An 8,658-nucleotide genomic window follows, 5' to 3' on the forward strand; every position below is an offset into this window, starting at 1 on the left:
AAACTACAGGACTGCTCCCTGCATCCAGAGATCAACAGACTCCACGAAGACATGAATCAACTCTGGAATACTACGAAGAATGAACGGGTAGGGAGAAACTGACTCTCTTGAATAGGCGAGACGAGGGACTCGAGGTTTCTCTCGAGCATTCTCCCTATTCCGTTCAACCAGGAGAGACCGTTCTGCGTTCAGATCCAAACATGATGGATCAAAGGTCCTCCGATGATGATAGAATCTACATGTAACTGTATCAAGAACTTAATTTCATCCATAAACTCTGAAATGTTGCACCAGTTCATCTAGAAGATTTCGGGGAATAGTCCTATATTTTTACTGACATTCGTCTGTTATACTAGCCAATTTTTTCTCAGTGATTAGAGATTTCAGTGCATAGCTGAAACATGACGAAACTCTTTACTCTAATATTTGTTCGCTCACTATTTATATTTCACAATTGCCATGCCTTGTGAATGAACCTAAAACTAAATCGTTAATAGTTTACTTATTTCTGTTGCATTTTGAAGTTGCAAATTACAAAGACAACCACAAAGAAATATACACGTCCTACCCTTAGCTTAGCACAAGAGAGGATGTACATACAAGAATGAGGGGACCTGAAGTTAATTAAGAAGTAAAAAATTTTGAAGAAGTAACCATAAACATCCTTGTGACGCAGTGGCAATCAAATTTCCTCAATGATGAAGCCATTGGACAATCACATGGTATGCTCTTTCGGATGAAATGTTTGCGCCTGCTGAGGTAAATCTACAACACCCTAAAACATGGAATTTTTAAGGTAACTAGCAAAGTATGGTTCAAAACACCCTTCCAAGTGGGAGCAACAGGGAGGAACTGACAGACGGTTTGAAGCAACTCATTAGAACGACGAAAGGGATAGAACTTGAACCCGGAAAGCTGAGAGATCAATTCTTCAGAGGAGCAGCGAGGCATCTGGATTTCCTGTACATTCTTCCTGGAACAGACATTTCATTTGCTTCTAACTTAAAAGAAACATTTGTGCGTCTTTCGAAGCTTTGACATTGCTATCCGATTATGGATACTCGAGTTTGTACTTCAATTAATAAATAACCAGTAGACCTACATATAACCGAGTTGAATCAACATTTAGCTTATTCAATTCTGCTTTAAGCTATGGTAACCAAATTTTTGTCGAGTATGTGTTCAATTTTTTCTCGTCGTGAGAACAAAAAAAGTGCCTTTGCTTTGTGTTTTCCAAATGATCGGTCTCTTTTAAATTCTAAAATAAAATTTCGTGATGAAATTTAAATGGAGTACAGGTAGAAAGGTTCATCAGGTTAATTTTCAATTTTTTTTAAATCGGCCAAAGAAGTTCGTATCTATTTTGTGAAACGACTTCTTACTATTAAGTAGTCCTACAAATACGATCTTGGTCCTTGGTCTTCTTTAGAAGCTCTTTGCAGTTGTTTTTAAAACCCATTATCATTGCCAATTCACATCGCGAATCCGATTATATAGAGATGATTCGCGTACTTTCGACGTGGCCTTTGGCCACGTCTTGTACGCTCGCATGCGTGACCTTCGGCCACGTTGTGGGCGCAATCATGTTATAGATGAGGTTCTTCATAGATCTTAATGACTTTGAAAATGTCTGCATGTTGAATTGGATGATGGGGAACATATGTATAAGTTTGAAAAGTTTAGAAAGTAACTTTATGTGTGTATGGGCTCTAATAAGGTACAAATATTCAAACTATTATTGTCTATTTTCTTAATAATGAACTGATTAAGTAATAACCGTTTCAACATAAGTAGTTGGATGTTTTGCTTAAACGAATTGAATAGCGACTAAATTGAAAATGCAATATTTACGTATTTTGTTATTTTCACATTTCTTAACGTAATTGGATAATAACTGTTTTCTGTCATTCCCCTCAAATTCCTACCTTGCCTCTGTAATAAATTTTGATGCTCGTATTTTGAAATTGGAAAAGTCTAGCATAATTCCCTTGCAGTAGTTTTCGGGGTGAAAATAAACTTTCTTTAAGTTCCCTAGCAACGTCCGTTTCCATGGACAACAACAGGCACGGCAAGCTCTAAGGAATTGCATGTCATTATACCCCCTAAATATTTAGTTAAAACAAGCACGATGTAGATATTTACGCATTTAGTATAACAATATATACGTAATTATATCTGGGCTGAAACTCCTTATCATGTAGATGTCACCCTTGTTTCAGGCACCTTTTCAAAACCATGAGTACATTCATCTGTGTGCTATTGATCTGTGAGAAATATAATGTAGCTAGACAATTAAGAATTGAAGGAAACAATGTGTGCAAAAGAAATGCCCGTGGCAACGGTTGCTAAGGACGTGAAAAAAGGGCATTTTCACCCTTAAGGAAGGGCCAATTGAGCGATTTTTGAATTTTCTCCGTCCTTTGGGACGATTTCATGGGGGGTCGTAATCGGGCGTTTTTCGCCTCCGGAGCTTCCTTCATGGAGAACATTTATGTCAGTGAGTGAGTGAGTGGTGGGATTGGGGCTATATATATATTGGACTCGCGCACTTTCGACGTGGCCTGTGGCCACGTCTCGTGCGCTCGCCGACGTGGTTCGCTTATTTGGAAAGTTTTGAACGTAAATTTATGTGTGTATGCGCTGTAATATGTACAAATAATCAAAATATTATTGGTTTCTTTGTTAATAATAAGCTGGGTAAGTAATAACAGTTTCAGGATAGTTAGTTAGATGTTTTATGTAAACGAAAGTAACATTTTACTTCTGTAGTGAGTTTTACATTTTTAAACATAATTGAAATAAAGAAATGTTTTCCTTCATTCTTCGCAAATTTCTCTCTCTCCTCTGCAATGAATTCTGATGCTCACATTTTAAAATTCGAAAACTCTAATACTGTGCACAAAGTGGACTTAAAACACCAAATCAATCAATCAATCAATCAATCAATCGAAAACTCTAGCATAATTCCCTTACAGTAGCATTCGGGGTGAAAATAAACTTTCTTTAAGTTCCCTAGCAACGTCCGTTTCCATGGTGAACAACAAGCACGGCAAGCTCTAAGGAATTGCATGTCATTATACCCCCTAAACATTTAGTTGAAACAAGCACGATGCAGATATTTACGCATTGAGTTTACCAATATATACGTAATTGTATCTGGGCTGAAACTCCTTATTATGTAGATGTCACCCTTGTTTCAGGCACCTTTTCAAAGCCAGGAGTTGATTCATCTGTGTGCTATTGATCTGTGAGAAATATAATGTAGCTGGACAATTAAGAATTGAAGGAAACAATGTGTGCAAAAGAAATGCCCGTGGCAACGGTTGCTAAGGACGTGAGAAAAGGGCATTTCCACCCTTAAGGAAGGGCCGATTGAGAGATTTTTGAATTTTCTGGGCCTTTTGGGACGATTTCATGGGGGGTCGTAATCGGGCGTTTTTCGCCTCCGGGGCTTCCTTCATGGAGAACATTTATGTCAGTGAGTGAGTGAGTGGTGGGATTGGGGCTTTATATACAGGGTGTCATTTTAATGGCGCCCACGGACCACAGATTCGTATAGAGGACATCAAAACAAACAACTTTTCTCAGTAACATTTTTCTCGTTCGTGCGTCGATTAGACGCTACAGCTGTTCAAAAAAGACCGTTTTGCCGCCTGGATGCTGGCAACCCAACACAACATTTGATCGTATCTGTGACGTAATTTCCTGCTGCGATACAGCGCACGGCAGGATTGCAAGAAACACACAAATTTTGTAAAAAATGACAAACTACCAACCACATTATTAGCTGTAAAACGAAGCGAGAAACGCATCCAGAAGACTGAACATCATAGCCTACCAGCCAGAAGATCAGCAGTCATCTCAGGGGAAGGGGGAAGGAAGTGAACCAACGATATGAGAAATGGTAAAAAAAAAGTATTCAAAATGAAATGTCATTATCGGATTTTGTCTCAGCCTACATGTCAAATATCAACAACAATAAATTTTATTGGACTTAACAGCTTACATGTGGCTGTTTACGCCCAGCTACATGTCAAATATTTGCAAATTTCCTTGCAAGGTTGATATCTACAGGTTTGTATCCAGATGCCTTGTGGTACTTTTGTGCTGATAACGGAAGTATCCGAGGTTCACGTTGTTACATTACGGCTAAAACACGTACAACCATAGTAACAACGTAATTATGAATCAGTAACGAATATACTGCCCTGTTCACAGCTGCAAACTCTTACATGTGTGTCCGGTGCATACATAAACACAGTCGTCGGAGAGTTTGTATTTCTACTACTTATATCCCTGTATCTTCAACCATTTTTGTCACTTGCCTCATAATGCCCTGAATATACATTATATTATGTGTTGCTTACCTTTGGAATTTTGAGTTCTTTCATTTCCATTTTGTCATCTGTTCAGTGTGTCACAGACAACTAGTATCAGAAGGACGAAGTGGATAGACTAAATTGTAGATGTCAACTTGGTAACTAGATTTGAAAATATTTGACATGCAAGCTGAGACAAAATTCGATATGACCACTTCCACTTGAATTCTATTTTCTTTCTACCATTTTTCGTATCGTTTGTTTACTACCTGTTAGGTTACAGAACATGTTTTATCGTTTTTTTTATGGTACATAATGTGACTGATAGTAGCTATGTCATTTTTCACAGAATATGTGTGTTCCTGGCAACCCTGTAACGCATCGCTTCAGGACGGGAAATGACGTCACAAATGCTATCAAATGTTGTGTTGGGTTGCCAGCATTCAGGCGGCAAAACGGGCTTTTTTGAACGACTGTAGCGCCGAAACGACGCTCCAACGAGAAAAATGTTACTGAGAAAATGTGTTTGTTTTGATGTCCTCTATACGTTTCCGTGCTCCGTGGGCGCCATTAAAATGACACCCTGTATATTGGATTACACAGCGAGAGTTCGCAGTTTCCACGGTCCAACAGACATCGCTGTAGTGGCAGCACATGCGGTGTGGCCCGCGATCATCACACATCTTTACTCCGTTGATTAAAAATCTGTATAAAATCGGTTTCGGAATGGGAATTGACAATGATATTGACGTTTGAAAACAGTTTCAAAGAGCTTCAAAACAATACCAAGATCGTATTCGCAGGATTGCCCTACACTAAGAAAACGTTGTTTCACAAAATTTATAAGAACGTGTTTTTTTTTGCCAAATTTAAATAATCTGAAAATTAAGAATTGTATTTAAAAACTTTCTACCTCCAGTGTACTTAAATTTCATCACGATCGGTCTACATTCTTTTTATTTATAGAATTTCAAAGAGAGCGGTTTGGAAAACACTAAAAAGACGGCACATTTTCTTTTGTTCTCACGGCGACAAAAAATCGAAGGCATGCTCGAAGAAAAATTGGTTACCATAGTTTAGCGCAGAATTGAAGTAAGCTATTTTCTGATTTACTTACTAAACTTAGAATTACCATTTTTTAAAAATACGAACTAAATACTAAAAACAGAAATTTTGATACCGTTTAGTTACAAGAGTTTTGTAAGTAAGCTATTAGTTTTGATAGTACTTAGAGTTTGTTTCTGTCTCTGTAGAATTAAGGTACAGTAATGTTAGAAAAAATTGTCGCATAGAATTTTTCTAAGTTCAACGTCTTACTATGTTGGTGGTTCTGCAACAATGAAGTGTTGTGAAATATGTGATCCTCCATCAGAGTGAAGTTCGCTTCGGAGGAGCAGGAGGCGTGACTCACGGTCTTTCACAAGAAGTTCAACCAATGCAGCATTTTCAAACATGGGATAACGTCACCATTGGTAAAATATTGTTCCAATAAAGCGAAACGTTTACTTCGTCGCTTTAATTGCGTTTAATCGTTTCAAATTAGTATTGAATTGTCCCAATTATAGTTCACGAACTTAATATATGTATGAATGTATGTGTTTGACAATATTATATCACTCATTAGAACAATTTTCACATTGTTTTCACTACGTGAGATGATATTTCATTTACATTTACAATAAAATAGTGGTTTGGATGTAATAACAGTTTTCATCATTTTATTTAGAGATGCATTTTTATTTGTTAAGTTGATGATTAGGTTAATTAGTGCTTTTCGGGAAAAGAAAATACACAAATTGCATTATTGAGGCCAAGAGTTCATTTTAACATCACTTTTTGCACACATAGGCTAATCACGACTTGGGATACATTTAAATTGGAATCAGAAACATGATGCGACCTGACTGGAACTCGGAAGAGGACGCACTGATTACAAGACGTCGATACATTACCACTATGGTCTGATGAACGCCAATAATAATGAGGGGTTGTGTGAGAGGGACAGGGGTGACGGAAAGTAGAAAATAAATGTATCTTTTTGGGTATTGAATTTTATATTTATACACATACAAGCCTAAGAAAATATTCATTTTGATGCATGTGTGTGTGGGGGAAGGGGGGAGAGACATCAACAGAATTATATTGGGAGAGATAGGACGAAGATGTGATTATTTTAGTTGTAGAAAATGTTTTATTTGACGTTCAGTAATAAAAACAATCAATAATGACTATTTTATAAATACCATATTTAATGTAATTTTTTTTTTTTTTAGAAAAGGGGGGTGGGGAGCTGTTTGTTTAAATTCAGTGCAGGATAACAAGGGGTTCCGGATCGTATACCCAGTGGAGACACATAGTGGTTCGTATCTCACTTTAAACTGTAGGTTCAGGTCCGATTAGCCTATCTGTCCATAAAGTGGACTTACAATTCAGTAGGAAAATAACATCGATCTAGTATTTGTATTTTAGATGCGTTGAGGCCATTAAAATTACCAATTCTTATAATAAGAAACCTGTCCTCATCTTTTCATTTTGAAAGAGAGAGAGAGTTAATTGTATAATCTTTCATTGTTAATTTCAAAGAAGATTAATTCAAATACAGTGCTCAAAAAAAGTTTTGCATATTATGATTGCATGCGGTTTGAGTCGCGATATCCCCAAAAGGTATACAATGTTCGTTATGTGAGCAATGTCCGAGATAGAAACTGACATAATGCCCCAAGTGAGTTTGATATTCAGCAGATAGAGGGCAGTAGTTTCCACATGATCCCTGAGCAGATTTGAAAGCAGCCTGATGGGAGGCATTGTCCATGTCTTATCCGCACTTGTGAGTTGGAAACTGCACAGAGAGCGGCTGGAAAACGAAGGGCAACATGCCTCGAGGAACCGTTTCTGCTACGGACCGGATTCGAATTGTAACGCTGCTGCAAGAGGGATATCGCCAAGTGGACGTCGCTGCCCATGTTGGAGTGAGCCAAAGTGATGTCTCTCGAGTGTGGAAAAAGTTCAGGGAGACACAATCAGTTGCTGATCGACCAAGGACGTAAAACAATACGCAGGGAAGATCGGTACATGGTGATTTCGGCACGTCGTAGACCCACTGCAACTGCTAACAGTTTGTGCCAGGTTCTGCGGAGGGCCTCAGGAGCGAATGTTTCCAATCAGACAGTGCGGAATCGACTTCATGAGGAAGGATCGGCGTCAAGAAGACCCATACTCAAGGTTCCTCTGAAACCACACCATAAGAGAGACCGTGTAAGGTGGGCAACAATGAAGTCAGGAACAGTGGGAGCACACGATCTTTACAGACGAGGTCACCATCAGTTTGCACCCGTTAAGCAAAAGCATAAGGGTTTGGAGACGATCAAATGAGAGATTGAACGAGCCCTTCATCCAGGAACATCACAAGCAGCAGGGGGGCTCCATCATGTTTTGGGGTGTAATCATGTTTGGTCGACGTACGCCCCTAATTCCTCTCCAGGGTAACGTGACTAGTCTGATGTACAGAAATTCTATTCTCTAACCAGTGGTAGCAGGTTTCTCTACTACTGTGGGGGATGGCTTCACGCTGGTGGATGATAACGCTCGACCACATCAAGCCAGAGTGGTTCAAGAGTTCCTTGATATGCATGGTATTCGACGCATGGTGTGGCCGGCGTATTCTCCAGACATGAACTGTGTGGAACATGCATGGGGACACCTTAAGCAAGCAATTGTCAGCCGCGAAAATCCTCCTGTGAACAAGATGCAATTGCGGGAGGCTGCCATTCAAGAGTGGGACAGTCTTCCTCAGAAAAAGTTGAATGCTCTTATCCTTAGCATGTCCCGTCGTGTTCAAGCATGACTTTGGGCTCGAGGTGGCTATACACGTACTAAACTCCCATCTGTTGATCCCATCTGTTGTACACGGTATTACACTGCCTTTCTTTCTTGTGCTTCTACATCTACATCTACATCTACATCTCAGTCTTTCCACCATGGACTGCAGCCATATATTGCATTACTTTTGGTCATTGAAGTTACTGAATCACATGTATCTAAAAATAATTATGTCGTGGCACCAATGCTAAAACCACGAATGTGCAAAATTTGTTACTTTTCACCTAAGCGAAGTTTCTGGCTACTTTTTATTCATAGATTCCCATGCTAACTTATGTGACCGAATCAACAGTCATAAATAGGTAGGTTAGGTACGCATTCTTACCAATGACATTTATCCGAAAAAATGTTTCTCCCCAGAAATTAAATATTAAAATGCTTTTACATCAAAGTGGGAATTAGTACATTCGTGGTTTTAGCACTGGTGCTACGATATATAACACGGATTAAGCATCTCAAA

Source organism: Lepisma saccharinum, chromosome 20, assembly GCF_977018435.1.
Source record: "Lepisma saccharinum chromosome 20, izLepSacc3.1, whole genome shotgun sequence".
NCBI classification, from domain to species: Eukaryota; Metazoa; Arthropoda; class Insecta; order Zygentoma; family Lepismatidae; genus Lepisma; species Lepisma saccharinum.